This window comes from Delphinapterus leucas, chromosome 6 (genome assembly GCF_059928025.1).
Source record: "Delphinapterus leucas isolate spDelLeu-1000000601 "Yukka" chromosome 6, BTC_Dleu_Yukka2, whole genome shotgun sequence".
In the NCBI taxonomy this organism is placed as follows: Eukaryota; Metazoa; Chordata; class Mammalia; order Artiodactyla; family Monodontidae; genus Delphinapterus; species Delphinapterus leucas.
In genome coordinates this window covers 69,814,345-69,838,572 of record NC_143134.1, presented here as the reverse complement: position 1 = coordinate 69,838,572, position 24,228 = coordinate 69,814,345, and the positions used below count along the sequence as shown (strand labels likewise).

The following is a 24,228-nucleotide window of genomic DNA, read 5'->3' as shown; positions in this document are numbered from 1 at the left end:
ATTAAAAAGCAATACATGTTCATTGAAGAGCATGAGAGAAACATTAAAAAACATGGAGGAAATAAAATAAGGATCACCTATAACCCTTAGAGATAACTCCTATTGATATTTTGCTATTAACACTTGCCTTCCAGTCAATATTTTCCTATCTTTCTAATTGTTTTTAAACTTACAAAAGAAATATATGCTGGGACTTCCCTGGTGGCGCAGTGGTTAAGAATCCGCCTGCCAATGCAGGGGACACAAGTTCAAGCCCTGGTTCAGGAAGATCCCGCATGTTGCGGAGCAAATAAGCCCGTGCGCCACAACTACTGAGCCTACGTGCCACAACTACTGAAGCCTGCGTGCCTAGAGCCCGTGCCCTGCAACAAGAGAAGACACTGCAATGAGAGGCCCGCTCACCGCAGCAAAGAGTATCCCCCTCTCGCCGTAACTAGAGAAAGCCCGCATGCAGCAACGAAGACCCAATGTAGCCAAAAAAATAAATGAATAAATAAATTTATTTTAAAAAATACATGCTTATCATAAAATTTTTAGAGAATATAGACAAAATGCAGAAGTCACCCTATTATAGGCTGAATTGTGTCCCGCCAAATTCATATGTTGATGTCTTAACCCCCAGTACCTCAGAATGTGACTATTTGGAGAAAGGGCCTTTAAAATGTGATTAAGTTAAATGAGGCTGTTAGGGTGGACCCTAATCCAATCAGACTGGTATCCCGTCTGAAAAAGCCACGTGAGGATGCAGAAAGAAGGTGGCTATACACAAGCCAAGGAGAGAGGTCTCAGAAGAAACCTGTGAGCACCTTGACTTCTAGCCTTCAAAACTGTGAGAAAATAAGTTTCTGTTGGTTAAGCCACCCAGGCTGTGGTATTTTTTACAGCAGCCCTAGCACATGGATACACACCCTTTACCCTCTATCCTACCGTTCTCCTCAGGGGCAACCATGACCAACACTGTTCTTCCAGACCTATTTCCTATGCTTTTTCACACACAGAGTCATATATAGGAAGTTTCTTTGTTGGGCTTGTACTTTAAATAATGCTCTGTTGACTTGCTTTTTTCATTTAACAGTACATCATAGACAGCTTTCCACATCAGTACACGTAGAGAACTACCTACCACATTCTTTTTTTTAAAATAAATTTATTTATTTTATTTTATTATTTATTTTTGGCTGCGTTGGGTCTTTGTTGCTGTGTGTAGGCTTTCTCTAGTTGTGGCGAGTGGGGGCTACTCTTTGTTGCGATGTGCGGGCTTCTCATTGCGGTGGCTTCTCTTTTGCGGAGCACAGGCTCCAGGAGCGCAGGCTTCAGTAGTTGCAGCACGCTCAGTAGTTGTGGCTCACAGACTCTAGAGCACAGGCTCAGTAGCTGTGGCACACGGGCTTAGTTGCTCCGCGGCATGTGGGATCTTCCTGGACCAGGGCTCCAATCCGTGTCCCGTGCATTGGCAGGCGGATTCTTAACCACTGCACCATCAGGGAAGCCCAGAGCACATGCATTTAACATTTGACAGCTGTTTGTCAAATTGCCTTCTACAAAGGCCTAACCAATTTCCAGTCCTATTGACATATATGAAACTCTCTGTTTCCCCATTTAGGCTTTTTCTTTTCTTTTCCTGTTTATAGGTATGAGTGTATGGATATACATAGATAGATAGACTTACAAAAATTGTACTATCAGTATTGTTTTGAGTCATAAGCATGTTTAGGACTCATTTTCAGTTTTTACGTATAGAATAATTTTGGGGGGGAAGCTCTTGTCTACATCAACGACCATTATTGCCAATGTTGGGTATTGGAACTGTGGATTCAGACCAACCTACACATACCTCTGAAGGGTTTGTCTCTGGGATGAAGACAGAAATGAGAATGCTTTTTCCCTGGAAATAAGTGAACTAATGCTTTGAAATAGTTGGCAAAGTTATCCCTCTGAAAGTTAACTTCCAATTTTCTTTTGGAACCTAGTTAAATTATTAAAATGGCATTCAAACCCTGTAGGCTCCAGCTGCCATAACAAAATACCACCAAATGGGTGGCTTAAACAACAGGAATTTATCACGATTCTAGAGGCTGGAAGTCCAAGACCAGGCAGGGTGCCAGCATGGTCAGCATCTGAAGAGCTCTCCCCTCAGACCCAACAATTTCATTCCTATATATTTACCCAACAGAAATACATATATATGTGCACCAAAAGACGTATAAGATCATTTCAGCACTATTTGTGACACTCCTTAATTGGAAAGAATGAACAAACCACAAATATAGTGACAACATAAATTTCACAATCATGATGTTGAGCAAAGAAAGCCAGACACAGGAAAGTATATATTGTATAGTTTCATTTATATAAAGTTCAAAAAAAAAAAAAAGCAAAACCAATTTATACTGTTCAAAGTCAAGATATTGGCTCACCTTGTTGGAAAGAGGTAGAGTCTGGGAAAAGAACATGAGAGGGATTCTGGTATGTTAGTATGTTCTATTTCTTGATATGATTAGTTACCTAGTTATCATATGTTTACTATGTTAAAACTCTTCAAGCCATACACTTATGAATTTTACATTTTTTGTATGTATGCTGTCCATCATTAATAATATACAGATTTCTAAGCCCTATCTGAGCAAACAAGAGAAGTGTAGCTTCAAAGCAAATGAGATCAGAAGAATATACCCAGTATCTCATGAGGATTTTGCCTATATATTGAGAAGTTATGACATGCAGAGCTGATATCATGAGGTTAGTTGTATTACCTTGGTTTCTTATCATTCATGGAGTCATGTTGAACAATATATATATAAATATATTTATAGTATTAGTGCTATACTATTTATAGTACTAGAATAGTAGAAAATAAAAAATATATATTTATGCTCTACTCTTCTATTGTGTTTAATGTCTTAAAATATAATGGTTGTGACTCACTATGTTGATTTCATAACCCACTAATGGCTTGTGAGATGCAGTTTGAAAAACACTGCTTTAAGCTGTATCCAGTCCAATTCTAGGAATTGAAACACAGAGAAGCTAAGTGACTTACCCAATGGCACACAGAAAAGAATAAAAAGAAGAGACCCATATTTCCTCCCACCAACTGTTTTCCCTTACAAAGCAGCTCAGTTTTTTCTGAAACTGATTAATTTAGACAATCACTTAGACTTACCACATTTGGGTAGCTGTCCTTCACTTTAGACTAAATTCATGTTTTTATAATTTAGTAAATAGCCTGTAACCTGCCCCCAGAGAGAGCCATTCATTGGGCCACTGTTTAGTGAAACTGGTAGAAATGAAGTTTTTTTTCGGTCCTAGTCAGGGAGGAGTGTAAATGGTGGGGCTCTTTAGGGCTCAGAATTTGGAGTCACACACACATGGGCATAAATTCCAGCTCCAGCCCTCTCTAGTTTTGTGATCTGTGGGCAGGAGGCTTCTCTATGACTCAACTTCCTCAACTATAAAATAGAGGTAATGATAATGATAATAACCTTATAGAATTGAGTGAGGTCATTCATGTGAAGTATATGTGTATTAGTTACACAATGTCACAAGCATAGTAAGTACTCAACATATGTTGACATTATGTTGATGATGCCATCAGGGAAGTCTAGTCTAAGGGAAAATGAGGCAATCCTGTGAACAGAACCCTGAAAATCCAGGAGAGACCAATGGAAACTACCTACAATTAAAGCTGAAAAGAGGGAACTCTACTTGGTTTCCATTGATTTCCAGGTCCATTGGCAATGAATAAGATACTAACAAACCCACACATGGAAATTACTTATGTTGATTTACAATAGAAATGACAATAGCAATCAATTAACAAATGATGGATTTAAATATGAACTGGCATATAGGGACTCAGTGATAAATATTCAGTATCAGTGCTCAACCCAGAATGGACTGGATATGGAGAGAGACTGGGCTTTCTTAAACAGGCAGACTGTAGCGGATGGCTCTCTTCTGTTGCAGTCACCTTTCAGGGCAAGTGATACCAGGACATCAGCTGGCTGGAATGCTCAGTCCTTTGGCTAAGGGCTCAACCCATTCCCCTCTTCCTCTTACCTTATTACACTTCATCAAAAGCACAAAGCTCCATAGGTAGCTACCTGCAGTGCGTCTGTGTCCAGCTGCCTGTATAGATGGAGAGCCTAATAACAAAACTTCTGTGACGGTAACAATTTCAAACTGAAGATAGAATAGATACTTCATAGACTAGCTGTATCTGTATCATTTAAAGGGGAATCCAAGCCTTAGAAAAGAGATTGCCAAATAGTCAGGGGCCTCTGAGCTTTTGTGTTCTGACACACTGTGATAAGAAGCATGAGAGCATCTGTGGAAAATAATCAGCTTTGGTAATTGAGACAACTTTTATGACAATGAAAGAAGCAGATAATCCTGGTGTTCCTGACTTGAGCTGTTTTGGACAAAGGTAAAAATAGTCTGGGTAAGAATGAAAGTAAATCCAGTGTGTCTGAACCTCCTTGTCGGAAGTCAGTGGTCGTCTGAGGTCAGCAGTGTGACTAGAGTGCCCACATTATTTTCAAGCCTCAAATCACATTATCACTACACCTGGTAACAGTGCTGCCCCTCTTCAGATGTGCCTGGGCATCGTTGATGGTGCCCCAGAGCTGGATTCTGCAGCCGGAGGGTCTTCTGACTCCCTCATCCTTCTCATGAGGGATGAACTCTTCCCTCTTATGTAATGATAATGTTGCATTGAGTCTTTGCAAATGTTAGCTCAGAAATTCTCATTCTTCCATTTTACAGACAGGTAGTGGGGTTAAGTGACCCTTTAGGAGCAGAAATGGGGTTAGAAGTCAAATTTGGCAGCCAAACCCATGATGAAGCCACGGGGGAGGCGGTGAGCACAGAGGTGTCAGAATCAGAGGCCCAGTGTTCATATCCCAGTTCCACCTCTTACTAGCTTAGAATGTTGGAACATTTTCTTAATCTCGGTTTTCCTATCTGTAGAGTGAAGATCATAATAGTAGCTACCTCAAGGCATTGTTTGATCATGTGAGACAATGCATGTAAATTACTTAGCACCATGTTTGACACATAGAAACTGCTCAATAAACATTACCTATCATCTCCTCTATCTTTCTGGGCCTTGGAAACTACAATATGTCCAAATTGCTATATTCAATCTTTCAAATCCCTTAAGCAGATTATTTCCGGTATATTGCTCCTTGCTTTCTGGTTCTGAGTACATAATATTCTGAAATAAAATATTTTAATTTTTTTTTTTTGCGGTACACGGGCCTCTCACTGTTGTGGCCTCTCCCGTTGCGGAGCACAGGCTCCAGATGCGCAGGCTCAGCGGCCATGGCTCACGGGCCCAGCCGCTCCGCGGCATGTGGGATCTTCCCGGACCGGGGCACGAACCTGTGTCCCCTGCATAAGCAGGCGGACTCTCTACCACTGCGCCACCAGGGAAGCCCAAAATATTTTAATTTTTTGAGAAAAGAAAAGTTGTAAGCAAAATATTAATTCTTGTGGACTTCATAATAAGTTTCTCTTGCACTACTTACTTTAAATAGCCATCTAATCACACACAACCACCTCTGCCCTCCTTGAACTGGGTAACTGATAGGTAAAAATATCATTTTGTACCAAGAAGGCTTTTTACATTTTCAGTGTGCTTACCATTAACATTGGTCTGTCATTTATGATCACCCATCTGGTAGTGATATTCCCAGTGTTGGCCTTACAGAGCTTCTGGGCTGGGCCAGAGGTGGGGCTCAGGTGATTCTGATAGGAAAGCCAGACACTGATTTGCACAGGGGCCAAGGAACGTCCTGGAACACAAGACTTGGATCCTGACACCCCTGGCTTCAGGCAGCATGCCTGATGGACACAGAAGCCCGACAACAGGGAGAAATGACTGGAGCACTGGAGCACTAAGTCACCATGAGGGAAGAAGGAAGCTGCCATAGCAAAGCCAAACCCAGCAGCAAGGCCATAGTGTTTTATGGGGTGGTTGCTCCTGGTGCACCATAGGGATTGCTACCAAAATCCTGACCTTACCAGCCTGGTGGGTAAGGGCTCCAAGGAAAATGGCTGTTTCTAACTTGTGAGTGAGCTGTCCAGAACGATTTGGGGACTGAACAACTTTACTGTGGAACATTCCCAACCCCCTCTCATTTTTCAAGGTCAGTTTTAGGTGACTAGATGTCCAGCATTGGCAGGATGGCGTGACACCCTTGGTGAACTGTCAGTGCCGAAACTGCTAATAAGGTGACAAATGAAAGAGTTTGCTGGACTAACCACTTAACACTTTGAGGCTCAAACAACTTTGCTATGGTGTCCTTCCCTTCTGAGTTCCCCAGCTCAGTGTTTGTGGATGTTTGTGTATGTTTGTAGGTAGCTTTGCAGACTCTAGGAAATGACTTTAAAGGGGAGATTCTAAGAAATTGGACTTCCCATGGTCAGGCCAATGGGAGGCTTGGAGCTGGTGAAATTTGGGTATTAATGTTATTATTATCCTTGTTCTAATGGTGAATGAAGGCTGAGCTCTTTGGATTGCTTTTTTAAGTCTCAACATTAGAGGATTCAAAGAATGCTGATTTCTTTCTTTCTTTGAGTGCTGATTTATTGTGAAGAAAATTTCAAATTAAGCATTCCTTAAGGTCAGATGCTATATCCTGTATTTTTAAAAGGAGTATTCACAAATCTTAGAAGAGTGCTAGTACACAGTAGGCGCTCAAAGAAAAAACTTAGAGTAAAATTTGTTGCTGATTCCATTCTCTTGTGTCCTAAAGGCTTGGAGTGCTTATTAGTGAACTGTGGTTTCTTCTTGCAAATCATCAAATTCTTCTCTACTGTGACTCATACTAACAGGAAAACTGATGAAATTTCTTTTTAGCAGTGACCAGAATGTGTTCTTTTCTTTATTACTTAAAAGTGCAGTAGATTCACTAACACTGAAATCAGATATGGCCAAGGCTGAGTGATAACAGAGAGAAGTGAACATTTTCTTAGGGGACTGTAGTGAAACTTGCTCCCACCCCCCTTTTGTTTTTCTTCAGAGGAATGCTTATAAGTGTAGCAGTAATTATATAGTCAAATGGTGTTTTGAAAAATGTGTCTACCTGCTCTGAAGATGCTTTCCAAATGAATTGCAATTACTTACCACTAGGAATAAATGATCTACAACAGGCATTCATACTTTTTATGCAGAACAAATATTAAATGTTTGGAAAATTCATTATTTAGATAAAATTGCTCCTTCCCCCTCAACCACAGTACCCCCATGGGTTTTGGGGAGTTTGCTTTGTTAGTTATTGTGTGAAAGACAAGAGCTTTTATTACCCTCTGAGAATTTGAAACTGTATTGATATTCGAGTGGGTAAGGGCAGGAATAACATCACCAGATTTCTTTTTCTCTTGAGAAGCCTGTGAGTAATTGGGGTGTGTCAGTTTTGCTGTAATTTTTGTCTAAGAGCATTCTCCTCTTTGAGATTTGTATTCCAAATACAATGTTACTGCTTAGGTAATTTCTCTGGAATAAATGATAAATCCAGTATATGAAATATAAGCTGTCATCACGATGTCTTTAATTTTGATTCAGTAGCTAAATTAGGGATTGAGATTTAAGGTTTAGTATTGTTTTGCCTGTACCCTCGCCTCCCAGCCTTCTTTCCTCTCCACACTCCTATGAATTTAGGCTAGAGGGGAGGAAAGTGGGAGAAAAAACTGGAGTATGAGCTTTCTGTTCCCTTCCTTGGTTTTCAACCTTAGTTCCCTAATAGTTATTATTTGCTGAGTGCCTACTTTGAACTAGACATTGTACAAACAATATCTTATTTAATCCATAGAACAACTCTCTATGGGAGCTGCTAGTATCGTCTTTGTTTTCCTGATGAGAACACTGAGGTGCACAGATTATAAGTGTGGAGCCTGATTGCAACCCAGTTCTATTTAATTCCCCAATGCTCACTCTTTCCAAACATGGAATGCACTCAGTAAATACTTGACCGCTTCTGACTCCTTCATTCCTATACCACAGAGGACATGACTGAGTTAGACACAAAACCAGGGCTTCCTCAGCCCCCTTTGACACCAGGCTTAATGGAAGAGAAGGGAGAACCTTCTAGATTTAGAAGAGAAGAAAGGAAAGAGGGTGGGAAAACAGAAGAGAATAAAAGCAAAATAGAGGTGAGGCCAAGGAGAGAGAAAGGGATATTTGGTAGAATTTGTGGAGAATGGGAAAGGAAGAATTAAATTCAAGTCTTCAAAAAATCAGGAAGCCCTCCATACTTTGGCTATTTTGTATGGGGAATATTTCCTAATATTTTCACCAGCAATTCCCTAAATACTGAATTCTCTGCTCTAGAATTTTTATCATTTTGAAATTTAAGGAATTCAGATAATGATGATTTACCCAGAGAAAGGAATGCATAAGAGAGGCTCAAATGACTTGTCTCCACCAACCTTTTCTGACCCTTATCATTCCACTCCTCATTAGTTTGTTTTCCATTTCCTTCTTTCTTACTCATACCATCTTGAATTATCAATTCAAGTTGATAATCATGGTGTATCTACTGCACCCAAAATATTGTGGGGATGGCACACAAAGAGGAAGTTGCTGATCATCTATAGAGGAAATAAGATACACACACAAATAATTCTGATATAAAAAATAATGGTACAGTTGAATAGAAATAGAATGTACTGTGAATATTGTAGGGATCCCTCCATGTCAAAGAGGATAGAGATTTAACAAGATAATTCCCAATGAGGTTCTGGTGACAAGTTAAAGTGTGGCAGATGGGGAAAGAGATACTGGTGGTGGTGGTGAGGTAAATAGAGGCTCTTATGCTTCCATTTCAAATATTAGTTTTCATTAAACATATATTTGTCTGTATTTTGTTCTGGTGGCCAATCCTGAGTCCGAAGAATTGACTTTACTTTATATTCTTATTGGTTATTGCTAATGTAGGACAACTAATGAGTTTTGTATTGTCTGTCTTGAATCTTGCTATGTCATTAAATTTTTTTAAGTTAATTTTCTTAGATTTTTCAAAGTTAGATATTTGGAACTAATAACAGTTTATTTCTTCCAAGATATTTACCTTTTCTTGTCTTATTACATTGACTATGAACTATAGTACAGTGTTCAAAGATAGTGGTGACAGAGTTCATTCTCTTGTTTCTCTAACAGAAATGCTTCTAATGATTCATCACTAAATATGGTGTTGAGTTTTCTGATTCTCTTTACCAAATTAAGGAAATGTCATTCTTGGAACACTCAATCACAGGGGTGGACAAAAGATCCAAACAGGGCCAATCAGAATCTTCTCCTGGATTGATATAAGACATCAGAGAGGGGAATTTTTCTTTTTCTACTTTGGTTTTTAAACTAGGAAGATGAAATTTTGTGGCTGTAGATGTCCGTTTTCTCTGATACATGGAGAGAGATACATGAACTGAGAGATAAGCTGAGCTGAGGGATACAGTGGGGAGAGAGATAGTCTTATGACACTGAGCCCTTGGATCCAGCCATGTTGGGAACCAGCACTATCCTATGGACTTCTCAGGTATATGAATCAATATAGTATCTTTTTTGCTGTAGCTATTTTGAAATGAGTGTCTGTCATTTGTATCCAAATCAGTTTTGACTAATAAACTTCCTAAGTTTTCAAATTTATGGATAGAAATAATATAGATAATTCTCTTATAATTTCAAAAATCTTTCCTATACCTGTCATTAAGTATTTCTCATCCTTAAATGGTATTTTTTTGTAGTTCCTTTTAAAAAAATCATAGTTGCCTATAGTTATTGGTTTTTAGGAACATAGTTTTATTTTATTATTATTTTTTATTTATTTATTTTTTTGCGGTACGCAAGCCTCTCATTGTTGTGGCCTCTCCCGTTGTGGAGCACAGGCTCCGGACGCACAGGCTCAGCGGCCATGGCTCACAGGCCCAGCCGCTCTGCGGCATGTGGGATCTTCCCGGACTGGGGCACGAACCCGTGTCCCCTGCATCGGCAGGCGGACTCTCAACCACTGCGCCACCAGGGAAGCCCAGGAACATAGTTTTATTGATCAAGACCCCAATGATCTTATACACTTAATAAAAATTTAATTTTTCCTTCCATTTATATTCTTTATATTACTTTTTAATTTTATGTTATTTATTCATTTATTACTTTACATTACTATTTTTCTTCAATTCTGTGCTCAGTTTATTTCAAACTTTATTATTTTCTAAAGGCTACATTTAAGGCTACAAATATTAATTTTCCTCTGCATATTGCTTAATCCATATTGCAGAGCTTCTCAGGTATAATGTACTTATGTTGTATATTTCTAAAGTATTTGTAATTTTTCTTTCCATTTTCTCTTTTACCCAAATGTTATTTAGAAGGATATTTAAAATTTTCTAACTGTGTAGATATAAAACCTTCAAAAATTTTCAATAATTTTTATTTTTTAGAAATTTCCAGATTTACAAAAAATTGCAAAGATAGTACAGAAATCCCATATAGTCACCACCTTGTTTGCTCTATTATTAACATCTTACATTAATATGGTACATTTGTTATAATTAATGAATCATTAAATACATCATTATTAACTAAAGTCCATACTTTATTTAGATTTCCTTAGTTTTTATCTAATGCCCTTTTACTATTTCAGAATCCCATCTAGGACACCACATTACATCTAGTTGTCTTGTCTCCATAAGCTCATCCTGGCTGTGTCAGTTTCTCAGACTTTCCTTATTTTTGATGACCTTGACGGTTTTGAGGGGTATCAGGTTTCTCAATTGTAAAGTTACTCTTTTCCCCCTTTCCACGTTGTACTCTTTGGAAGAAAGTTACTATATACTGCTCACACATAAAGAATGGGGAGTTATGCTCACCTCTTTAAGGTTGGAATACCTACACAATTTATTTTGAATTGTTCTGAAAGGGAGATTTGTCTCTTCTTATTAATTAATTCAATCACTTATTTATATCAGTATGGGCTCATGGATATTTATTTTATACTTTGGGTTATAATCCAATAGTACCTTACTTATTTTGTTGCTTAAATTGATTCAGTTTTGGCTGTTTGGAGATATTTTACTTGGCCCTGGTGTCCCTTTTCCAAACACCCATTATTGTGGTATTGTGGATTTTTTGTAGCACTTCCTTACTTTCTGACACTATAAGATGCTGCAGTCTCATTTGCATATTTCCTGTTCTGGTCCTAGAATGAGTCATTTCTCTAAAGAGCTCTGCTTCCTTTGATTGGAGAATGGTGTTAAAAACCAACATTTGAACACTAGATATGCTTGTTGCTACTGGGGTATCATTGTTTCTAGACCCTCTCAGCTGACTGAACAAGGAAATATATGTGTGTAGATAATCTGTGTATATACACATATAATAAATATTTCTATATGTAATTATTTATATCTATATTAAGCTACACATGAGTTCATACTGATGTCTCTGACTCAAATCTATTACCACATGGATCATTCTAGCTTTCTTCCCTTGCTTATCTGTCTGGACTTCTACCATCTGCCATCCATTTCCTTAATTGCTCAGTTACAATATGTAAGTATAGCAGTATCAGGATTATTAACCCATACCGTCATGGACTATAATTTTAACAACTAAAGCCCCCACTGCCCCCAAAAGTCCCCTATGCTTCATCTATTCAGATATCCCTCCTCTCCCCCTCAAGCTCCTGTGAACCACTGATAATTTTTACCTTCTCTATAGTTTTGCCTTTTCCAGAATGTCATATAAGGCATTATTACAGAATGTAGCATTTGCTACTGGCTTTTTTCACTTGGCAATACACATTTAAGATTCATCTCTGTCTTTTCATGTTTGATGGCTTATTTCTTTTTATTGCTGAATAATATTCCATTGTTTAGGTGTGCCGTAGTTTGTTTGTTGATTTGTCTCTTGAAGGGCATCTTGACTGCTTCCAACTTTTGGCTATTATGAGTAGAGCTGCTATACATATTTACATGCAGGTTTTGTGTGGACATAAGTTTTCAAATCAGTTGTGTAACTAACTAGGAGCATGATTGCTGGATTTTATGATAAGGCTTTGCTTACCTTTGTAAGACTGCAAAACTATCTTCCAAAGTACCATTTTGAATAAGTGTACCTGTTACTTTTTGCATCCTCATTAGCATTTGCTATTACCAGGTTTTTTTTGTTTGTTTGTTTTGTTTTGTTTTTGGATTTTGGCTATTCTAATAGGTGTAGTCAGCCTCATTATTGTTTTAATTTGCAATTCTCTAATGACAGGTAATGTTGAGCACATGCATTTTTGCCATCCTTATATATTCTTTGGAGAGGTACCTGTGCAGATCTTTTGCCCGTTTTTAATTAGGCTGTGTTCATACTGTTGCACTGAAGAGTTCCTTGTATATTTTGGATAACTGGCCTTTATCAAGTATGCCCTTCACAAATATTTTTTCCCAGTGTGGATTGACTTCCCTTTCCCTTGAGTGTCTTTCACATGGCAGAAGTTTTTAATTTAATGAAGTCCAGCTTATCAATTATTTCTTTCATGAATTGTGCATTTGTGTTGTACCTAAACTAAGTTCATCTTGATTTTCTCCTAGGTTATCTTCTAGGAGTTATATAGTTTTAAGCCTGTGATACATTTTGAGTGAATTTTTGTGAAGGGTATAAAGTCTGTGTCTAGATTCATCTTTTTGCATGTGGATGTTAAATTGTTCCAAGCACCATTTGTTGAAATGATTGTCTTTTCTCCATTGTATTGCCTTGCTGCTTTGTCAAAAATCAGTTGACTTTATTTATGTGGGTCTATTTCTGGGCTCTCTATTGTATTCCATTGATATATTTGTCTGTTCTTTCACTAATACCACACTGTCTTGATTACTGTAGTTTTATAGTGAGTCTTCTTTGTTTTTAAGTGGATCAACACTTTTTTAGATATTAACATTTAACACACTCATATAGTCACGTATAGGTGATCATTCTTCATTTGGCTGAAGAGAACCCCTTTGCATTAGACAGTTGGCTAAATGTTTTCCTTTTCTGACATGTTTCAGTTAGCACAAGACTAGTGCAAACAGATATGTTAGCTCTTGGCTGGGCTGTCTGACACTCAGGCTTTATTACAGAGTAGGGCACCTAGGGAATGTGAATTATAGTTTGTTTCAGCCTCGGCGTCCTAAACACATCACTCAGTCTAGTCGATTATTGAATTTCCTCCAGAGCTAGGGCCTCAAGAACCCTCTCCAAGCAGGACTCCAGCCCTCTCCAACCCGTAGTAGCTCCTGTGGCCAAAGAGAAATCTGAGGAAAAGGATACAGAGTCTGAGAAGGCAGAGAAGGCAGAGAAAGACAGACCCAGCCTCCCTAGAGCTGAGGTTTACAGCTGCTCTGTTGAAGAAAACATACTCTGCTCAGCCCTCTACTAAAGAAGATGGTATGGCAGCTGAAATGGGTGATAAAAATTTCTGGAAAATGAAATCAGTACTCACAAAGCTTGAGACCAGAATCTGTACACTGAGTATTTGGATACAGAGTGTCCTCTCATAGCTAGAGATGGAAGTAGCTGCGTGTGGGGCTAAGATCACTAAAGGTCCAGTCTAACACACCCACTGCATCATGGGAGCCCTTATGCAGATGACCCATGTGCAAATGAGCAGCAAGCAAATACCACATGGCAACCCAGTGCTGTGGGATTAAGGAAACTCCCTACCAACCACTGTGACCGCAACTACTATTATAATTACTGTATTACTACTGTATTACAATGATGACTACTACTTCCTAGCAGGTAACTGGTCATGTAATACTCTCCTAAATTGTCTCCCTGCTTCCTCTACTCCTCTGGTCCCCCCTCCCCCAACCCATTGTCCACACAGCAGCCAGAGTGCTCCATTTAAAACATAGGACATATCACGTGACTTGCCAATTCTAAACCCACATGGCTTCCCATTTCACTCAGAATAAAAGCCAGTAGTTTTTATGATTCAACAACCCATGTGATCTTGGCTTCTGTCCTCTTTCTGACCTCATCTACTACTACACTCCCCTTACCCACTCCACTCTGACCGCACTGCTCCTGGCCCTTCCTTCCTTAGGGCCTTTGCACATGTGGCTGCGCTTTGTACCAGTCTTCCCCAGATGCTCTCATTGTTCCTGCCCTTACTTCATTCTGGGCTCTGCTCAAATGTCACCTGCACTAAAAGTCTTTCCCTGACCCCCTACCCAAACTCACAAGTGCTCTATTTCCTCCCACCCTGTTGTCAGGTTGAGTTCTCCAAAAGGAAGTAGACACAGACATGGAGTTTGGGATGCAAGATATTTAAGAGGAATCAACGCCAGTGCAGAGGAGAGGGTGGAAGTAGGACTGGGCAGAGGAAGAAATGGAACTGTGATTTGGGGAGCTTGGGAACCGGTTTTGCCCATCAGAGATGGCCTAGGGGCCAAAATGACTAGGCTTTTCCAGCTTATCTTGCTTAGTTCCAGGTGGAGGCTGCCCCAGGAACAGTGAGATTTCGGGGAGGCATCTCTCTGCAGCTGAGGCAGGTCCTGAAGGGGCACACAGCTGGAGGCCATCAGCTGACCACACTCCCTCAGTTGGGTAGCAAGCCCTTCCCTCCTGAAGGTGGATCTCACCTCCACCACACCTGACTTGGTTTTCTTCATTGTACTTAGTACTACTTGAGATAATATTGGATATTCACTTGTTTATGTGATTACTGTCTTTCTCCAGAAGGGCAGGGCCTTATTCATCTTGCTATGTTCCTTGAGGCTAGAAAGTTGCTCAGTAAATAATAGTGGAATAAGAGACTGCTTACTAAATATCTTCGTATATAGCACTTCATATTATTCTCCCAACGATCCTTAAAGATCAGTATTATTATTTACATTTTACACATGAGAAAATGGAGATTTAGAAAGACAATCAGACCTCAGATCCAGGGGCTGGACAGCATCTGATTCAAGATTTTTTTTACCTTCTTGTGATGAAAACTTTTAAGATTTACTTTCTTAGCAACTTTCAAATTTGCAATAAATATTATTGACTATGTTATTGAACCAATGCTTAGTAAAGCCAATCTACTGACACCAGATTGTGGTGAAAGGAAGTATAGCATTTATTTCAAAGCCAAGCAAGGTGAATGGGCTGCTCATGCTTAAAAGACTCCTTGATGGCTTTCAGGGAAGGGCTTTTAAAGGCAAGGTGAGGGAGAGGATCACAGGGTGTGTGAACAGCTCAGGTATATCCTTCTGATTGGCTGGTGGTGAGGTAACAGGGTGGTGTTTCAGGAATCTCAGTTATCAATTTTCTGGCTCCAACTGGTCTGGGGTCTATGTAGTAGTGACCAGCAGTTAACTCCTTTCACCTGGTGGGGATTTTAGTATCTGCAGAACAACTCAAGGATATGGCTCAAGATATTATCTATAGCCCTTGAGGAGGAACTAAAGGTCTTTGACTTTGTTTTATGGCTAAACTACTTTATTTTGTCTTGCTTGACTATTTTCCTTTCTTTCTGCATTTTCTTACTTCTCTGGTTAAATTTGCTCTTTGGAACTTGGCGAAGGCTTAGGATGCTAAAGCTTTTCTACATACAAGAGGCAGATGGATACAGGGGATCTTCCCCTGGGAAGGCCCTGCAGTATCCTGCTCAGTTTCAATTATAGCCCCCATGCTGTATATTACATCCCCATGACTTATTTATTTTATGACTGGAAGTTTATACCTCCTGATCCCCTTCACCCATTTCACCATTTCACCCATTTCCCACCCCCTTCCCCTCTGGCAACCACCAGTCTTTTCTCTGTATCTATGGGCTTTGTTTTGTTTTGTTTGTTCATTTGTTTTGTTTTTTAGATTTCATATATAAGTGAAATCATATGGTATTTATCTTTCTATAGTAAATATTACTATTGGGTCGTGTCAGTCTTCTGGCTTTCTTCTTTTCCTTCAGTGTTGTTTGGTTATTCTGGATCTTTTGTCTTTCCATGTAAACTTTAGAATCAGTTTGTCAATATCTACAAAATAAGTTGCAGGGATTTTGATTGGGATTGCTTTGAATCTGTAGATCGAGTTGGGAAGAACTGACATCTTGACAGTAACTCTCCATGAACATGGACTATCTCTCCATTTATTTAGTGCTTCTTTGATTTCATTTATCAGAGTTTTGTGGATTTCCTTACATAGACCTTGTACTTATTTTGTTAGATTTATATTTAATCATTTCATTTTGGGGGTTGCTACTGTAACTGGTATTATGTTTTTAATTTCAAATTTACCTTTCACTGCTGAATATAGAAATCAATTGAATTTTGTATATTACCTTTGTATCCTGAAAAGTTGATTTTAGCAATATAATAATTATTAGTTCCAGAAGTTTTGTTGTTGTTGTTGATTCTTTCTGATTTTCTACGTAGACAATTATGTCATCTGCCAACAAAGACAGTTTTTTTTTCCTTCCTTGCCAGTGTGTATACCTTTTATTTCCTTTTCTTGTCTTATTCTAATAGCTAGGACTTCCAGAACTACCTTGAAATGGATTGACTGTAGAGGACATCCTTGCCTTGTTCCTAATCTTTGGGGAGAATCATCTAGTTTCTCACCATTAAGTATGATGTTAGATATAGATTTTTAAAAGGTGTTGTTTACCAAGTTGAGGAAGTTTCCTTAGTTCTACTTTGTTGAGAGGTTTTTTGTTTTTTTTTTTTTGCTGTACGTGGGCCTCTCACTGTTGTGGCCTATCCCGTTGCAGAGCACAGGCTCCGGACGCGCAGGCTCAGCGGCCATGGCTCACGGACCCAGCCGCTCCATGGCATGTGGGATCTTCCTGGACTGGGGCACGAACCTGTGTCCCCTGCATTGGCAGGCAGACTCTCAACCACTGTGCCACCAGGGAAGCCCCTGTTGAGAGGTTTTTGTTTTGTTATTTATTTTATTTATTTATTTATTTATTTACGGTACATGGGCCTCTCACTGTTGCGGCCTCTCCCGTTGCGGAGCACAGGCTCCGGCCGCGCAGGCTCAATGGCCATGGCTCATGGGCCCAGCCACTCTGCGGCATGTGGGATCTTCCTGGACCGGGGCACGAACCCGCGTCCCCTGCATTGGCAGGCGGACTCTCAACCACTGCGCCACCAGGGAAGCCCTGTTGTTTATTTTTAATTACAAATGAGTGTTGGATTTCAGGAAATGTTTTTTCTGCATCAATTGATATGATCATGTGCTTTTTGTTCTTTAGCTTGTTGGTGTAATGGATTACATTAATTGAATTTCGTGAATTTTTAAAAATGTTTTTTCACTCAGGTAAATTTTACCAACAGTGAAACACACAGGTGTTAAGTTTGCAATTAGATGAGTTTTATAATTAGATACAGTTATGTAATTAGCACTCCAGTCAAGATATAGAACAGTTTCTTCATCCCAGAATCATTCTCTTGTGTTCCAGTTAATCTTCATCCCTCATAATCAACTTCTGTTCTGATTTCTATCACTTGAACTTTATAGGAATAATACAGTGTTTGATGTCCAGCTTTTATTGTTCAACGTAGTGTTTTTTGGATTCAATTATGTTGTTGTATGTATCAGTAGTCTGTTCTTTTTTATTACTGAATAGTATCCCATTGTATAAATATACTATAATTGTTGATGATCATTTTGATTATTCCTAGTCTTCAGTTATTTTCATTAAAGCTGCTATTAACATTTTCTGCAAGTCTTTTTGTGGACATGTTTTCATTCCTCTTGAGTATATAGCTAGGAGTGGAACTGGATAGATACATATTTAGTTTTATAAGAAATTCTTTTTTTTAATTTTTCCATTTTAATTCCAGTATTGGCTTTACAGCTATATCTCTTTATATAATTCTTTAAATGTTTGCTCTAGTCATTGAAATATGTATTCTTAGTTTATCACAGTCTACTTAAAGATAATATGGTGCCACTTCACATAAAAAGTAAGAATCTTACAGCAGTAATTTTTCCATCCTTTGACCTATTGTTGCTATTCATTTTATATCTACTTATGTAATAATTTCCACAATAATATCATTGTTTTTCCTCTAAACTGTCAGTTTTCTTTCACAGAAGTTAAAAGGAGATAAAAAATCACCTTTTATATGTTCCTACATATTTACCATTTCAGGCACTCTTCATTCCTCCTATTGATTCATACTTCCATCTGATACCATTTTCTTCCAGCCTGAAGAACTTCTTTTAGCATCTCTTGTTGTGTCAGTCCTCTGGCAGTGGTTTTTTTAAGCTTTTCTTTATCTGAAAATAGTTTAATTTCACCCTCAGTTTCAAAGCCTATTTCACTAGATATAAAAGTTTACACTGAGAGTGTTTTTCTTACAGCACATCTGAGCTAGGGCCTGAAAATTTGCATTTCTAAGATTTCCCAAATAATGCTAATCCTAGTAGTCCCAAGGATATCCTTTGAGAACATACTCAATTTATTATCTTCTATCACTTTAACACCATTGTGCCCTTTTTACTATTAAATCACAAATTTTTGATGACGTTCAATGTCAGTACTGTGTAGAAGGGAAACATGTTTATCACTCAACACCTAGTATAATGCCTAGAGTATATAGCTCTTTGATAAAGAACTGTAACTTATTGAATCACAGTGGGAGAATTTAAGAGACCTCTCTCACAAATTAACAACTCATGCAGTCAAAAATAAATAAGACCACTTCACACACATACTGGGATGGCTATAATCAAAAAGACAGATGATAAGTGTTGGTAAAGATGTGCAGAAATTGGAACCTATATATACTGCCAGTAGTAATGTAAAATGTTGCAGCCACTGTGGAAAAGAGTCTAGCAGTTCTTCAAGACATTAAACACAGAAATATCACGTGATCTGGCAATTTCACTTTAAGAATATATCCAAGAGAAACAGTGGGCTACAGGGGGCAGAGAATGAAATGAGTTTGAAGTTATTAGCAGTCCAGATAAGACAAGGCTTTGAGAACTATGGTCAAGAGTTTAGATTTAATTCTAAGTGCATTGGGGAACCTTTAAAAAGGTTTAAGCAGATAAATCCCATGGTCTCATTTATATTTTAAAAAGATCTCTCTTAACCATGCAATTGTACAAATGAACGATGAGGATTTCTGTACATTATATAGGTTATCTCTAGGATATATTTTAAATGAAGAAAGTAAGATGTAGAACACTGTTTACAGTAGCCTAAATACTTTGTGTAAGGGGGGCATAAATATGTATATCATATTTTTAAAGCAGTTAGTTATAAATAAAAAACTAATAAAATGTGTTGCCTATGTAGAGAAACAACATTTAGGGGGGCAGGCAAGCATAATGCAAGACTTTTGTCAAATTACTTTGTTATATAGTTTTAACTTTGGAACCATGTAAATGTTTTAGATATAAAAATTGAATTACTAAAGAATAAAAAGAAGTCCCTAAAAATTGAAAACAAATGGCCATAACTGTAGATCACGTTGATGCTAAACCCACATAAAGAAAATCATTACTAGAAGTGACTTTAAAGTGTAGTATCTTGAGTTTACATCCCTAGTAGGATATATCCTAAGAACAAAACCCACAAAAATATTAAATTGCACTCAGTAGTCTTATTGTTTTAAATAATACTGGTAATGCTATTTTTTAACTATTATAGGTCTGTCATAGGATAAAGAAAGTAAATAATCATGTTAATGTTAGAAACCAAGATTTTCACTTTAGGAGAAAAAAGACATATAAATCTAGAGAAGTAAACACTCTGTAATCTGAACTTTGAAATGGATGTATCAGTTTAATTTATGATTTATGAATTTTTTCTTTCAAAAACCAGTGAGTACTTCCTAACTCTGTCCTAACCTTCCTAATTCTGAAAAGACCTAAAAGCAATAACAATGCAGTAGCAATGAGCACCCCTAGTTTCCAAATTGTGGATTTTCAGCTAAAAGGAACCTGGGCTTCTTGGAAAAATGGCTGATTGAAGTTTGTGGTAAGAAATGTATCTAGATAAACCAGGATTATTTTATTGTACCAGAGAATAAGCAAGCTATCAAAAACTAATGGAAAAAATCTAGACTTCAGAAAAGGAACAATAATTGCAATTCATTGCAATTATATCAGATATGTAAAATTTCCTAATAACATAAAACATAACAAACCTCACTGGTTGCCACAGAAGGTTACTAGGGCACCAGCTCGTCTGCAAACTGATAAATAAAAAGAAAGAATCAGCATTTATTCTGCCTTTCAAACTTTATTTCAGAATAACCAAACCATTGATGAAAGTTCTTTATGGAAGAAGTCCAAATAGTAAATGCAGAAGGAATGATAGAAATAGAAAGTCACCAGTTTGCAACCCTATGGACCTAAGCAACATGTTTGTCAGTGAATATTAAAGCCATAAAGTGAAAATTTAATGAGGGATTTTATAGTAGAGGAGTCAAGCTGTCGCCACGTTAACCCTCTGATTGCTTTGACATTCGTAAAAGGAACAACCAGACATTACATCTCATGATATGATGTGACAGGAAAAATTCAGCATTACCTGAAGTATTCTTATCTATGATGTTAATTCTTAATCTAGTCAAACCCCTTTATCAGTTTACCACCCTCCCTCCCCGAAACACAGATTAACTGAGACCAAGAGAAAGCAATCAGCCAAAGCCCCCGCTCACTGCTAGAGAAAACTAGAGAAAGCCCACACGCAGCAACAAAGACCTAAGGCAGCCAAAACAAACAAAAAACCCCCAAAATGTCAGCAAATCTACAGGACAAATCTAGAAGATAAATGACTCAGTTTTTTAAAAAATTCATGACATGAACTACAATATATCCATACAATGGAATATTATTTGTCAATAAAAAGAAAGTACTGCTAAAACATCAGTGAGCCTTGAAAACATTATGCTAAGAGAAAGAAGCCCGTCACAATGGATTAAATATTATATGATTCCATTTATATGAAATGTCCAGAATAGGCAAATCTATAAGGACTAAACATAATTTGTGGTTGCCTACAACTGGTAGGCAGATGGTAGGATTGGGGGATGATGGTTAAGGGGTACAAAATTTATTTTTTTAAGGGTGATTAAAATATTTTAGAATTGATTATGGTGATAGTTGCACAACTTTGCAAATATACTAAAAACCATTGAATTGTACACTCTAAGCAGGTAAATTGTATGGTGTAATTATACGTCAGTAAAGTTGTTGAAAAATCTAAGACATGAAAAAATAATGGCAGGGGGACTGTTACATAACCAAAAAGGTTTAAGAGACAAAACAATCAAATGTAATGTGAGAACCTTATTTAGATCTTGAGTCAAACAAACTGACTGTAAAAATATACCTTTGAGACCCTCTGGGAAGTTTAATTATGGGCTGAGTATTAAATATTGCTATGGTCTTAATGTTTGTATCCCCTCCAATTTATATGTTGAAGTTCTAAACATCAAGGTGATGGTATTAGGAGGTGGGGCCTTTGGGAGGTGATTAGGACACAACGGTGCAGCCCTTATGAATGTGATTAGTGCCCTTATAAAAGAAATCTTAGAAAGGTCCATTGCTCTTTGTCCTGTGAAGATTATAGTGAGAAGGCAGGCCATTGAGGAAGAATGGGGCTCTTATGAGACACCAAACCAGCCAGTCCCATGATCTTGGACTTCTGAGCCTTCAGAAATGTGAGAAATAAATTCCTATTGTTTATAATCCACCCAGCCTGAATGGACTCAGACAGATTTTAAGAAATAGTTGTCAATTTTGTTAGGTATGGTCATGTTATGTTGGTTATGAAAAATGTTAACAGATAATGTGCATACCGAAATATTTATAGGTGAAACAATATGATGTTTTGGATTTGCTTTAAAATACTCAAAAAAAATGAGGATTAGGTGAAATAATAATGGCTATTTAAACTGGGTAATGAATCCCTTACAAAGGGACTCATTATTCTACTTTCTTCACTTTTATAGTATTTTATTTTCTATAAGAAAACAATTTAAAAACACTATTTGTGCATTAAAAAGATCACAATGAGTGTTTTTTAAGGAACCTCAATATTGTTCTCCATAGTGGCCGTATCAATTTACATTCCCACCAACAGTGCAAGAGGGTTCCCTACCATATGACCCAGCAATCCCACTACTGGACATATACCCTGAGAAAACCGTAATTCAAAAAGAGTCATGTACCACAATGTTCATTGCAGCACTATTTACAATAGCCAGGACATGGAAGCAACCTAAGTGTCCATCAACAGATGAATGGATAAAGAAGATGTGGCACATATATACAATGGAATATTACTCAGCCATAAAAAGAAACGAAATTGAGTTATTTGTAGTGAGGTGGATGAACCTAGAGTCTGTCATACAGAGTGAAATAAGTCAGAAAGAGAAAAACAAATACTGTATGATAACACATATATATGAAATCTAAAAAAAAATGGTTCTATTAATAATCGTTTTTTTCTTCATAGCCTTTACTTGTGTTCATTTTTTCGTTTGTCTTCAGGTAATTATTTTGGTCAAAGTTCATGGACTGTAAACTTTATGAGTTCCTTCATATCTAAAAACACCTTTATTTTGCCCATATATATGAGTGATTGTTTGGCTAAGTATATAATTTGCAGCTCAAAATTTTCTTCTCTCAGAATTTAGAAGGAAGTGTGCCATTGTCTTCTGGCATTCACTATGGCAGATGAAAATTCTGACGCACATTTTTTTCTCAGTCCTTCATAGGTATTCTTTTCCTTTCCTGTCTCTTACAGGAAGCTTTTAGATTTCTCTTTTACTTAGAAGTCATACGTCTTTCCAAGATAGGTCTAAACGTGTTTTTCTCCTCCTGACTGGTACTTGATGTGCCCTTCTTTCAACCTGAAGACTCAAGTATCCACTAAGGGAAATTTTCTTCTGTAATTTCCTTGATTATTTCTCTCCTTTCTTCAATCTCTCCTCATTTTCTGGGACTTGTGGATATATCTCCCATGTCTTTACACTTTTCTCTTGTACTTTTTTTCTCTTTGCCTCTTTGCATTGCATTCTGGGAAAATCCCTCTGCTTTCTCTGCCAGTATACCTATTCACTCCTTAGCTGTCTCCATTCAGCTGTTGAGCCCAGGGTAGAGTTTTTAATTTTGGCAATGATATATTTGATTTCCATGTACTAGTTTTACTTTTTATAGCATTATGTTCTTTTATATCACCCACTTTCTGGGGATTTGAATTACAATTAAAATTCTCCCTGTTTAATCTATATTGGTAACTAGGGTGTTTTTTCTTATCCTGAATGAGCTCCCTTTTTAGCTGACAGTGACTGCAGATTCTTTTACAAGAACCCTGGGTCCATTGTTCATTTGCTTGTTGTTTGTAATTGTGGTAAAATAAGCATATGGTAAAATTTACCATTTTAACCATTTTGAAGTGTACAATTCAGTGGCATTAAGTGTAGTCACTATATTGTGCAGCCGTCACCACTATCCATTTCCAGAATTTTTAAAATATCCCAAACAGAAACTCTGTACCCATTAAATAACTCCCTAGTCTCTTCTTCCCAAGACCTTGGTAATCTCTATGATACTTTCTGTCTCTATGAATTTGCCTCTTCTAGGTATCTTATATAAGTTGAATCATACAATATTTGTCCTTTTGTGTCTGGCTTATTTCAGTTAGCATAATGTTTTCAATATTCATCTATGTTGTAGCATATATCAGAATTTCCTTCCTTTTTAATTTAAGGCTGAATGATATTCCATTGTATATATATAATACATTTTGTTTATACATTCATCTGTTGATGGAATGTTTAGGTTGTTTCCATCTTGGCTATTGTGACTAATGCTGCTATGAACATTGATGTGCAAGTATCTGTTCAAATGTCTGCTTTCAGTTCTTTTTTTAAAAAAATTTTTTTAGAGTATAGTTGATTCATAATGTTGTGTTAGTTTCAGATGTATAGCAAAGTGAATCAGTTATACATATATCGACTCTTTTTTTTTTAATATATTCTTTTCCCATATAGGCCATTACAAAGTATTGAGTAGAGTTCCCTGTGCTATACAGCAGGTTCTTATTAGTTATCTATTTGCTTTCACTTCTTTTGAGTATATCCCCAGAACTGGGATTACTAGATCATATGGTAACTCTATGTTAAATTTTTGAGGAACCACTCTAGTTTTCCACAGTGACTGCACCATTTTACATTCCTACTAACAGTACATCAGGGTTCCAATGTCTTCACATCCTAACACTTGTTATTTTCCATTTTATTATTTTC

At 37.5% G+C, this 24,228-nt stretch overlaps 1 protein-coding gene across 1 annotated transcript in view; it reads left to right on the top strand.

Annotated features, from left to right (window-relative positions):
- JAK2 (Janus kinase 2) overlaps positions 1–24,228 on the top strand; it is a 262,654-nt gene that overhangs the window by 1,790 nt on the left and 236,636 nt on the right. The window lies entirely within an intron of this gene.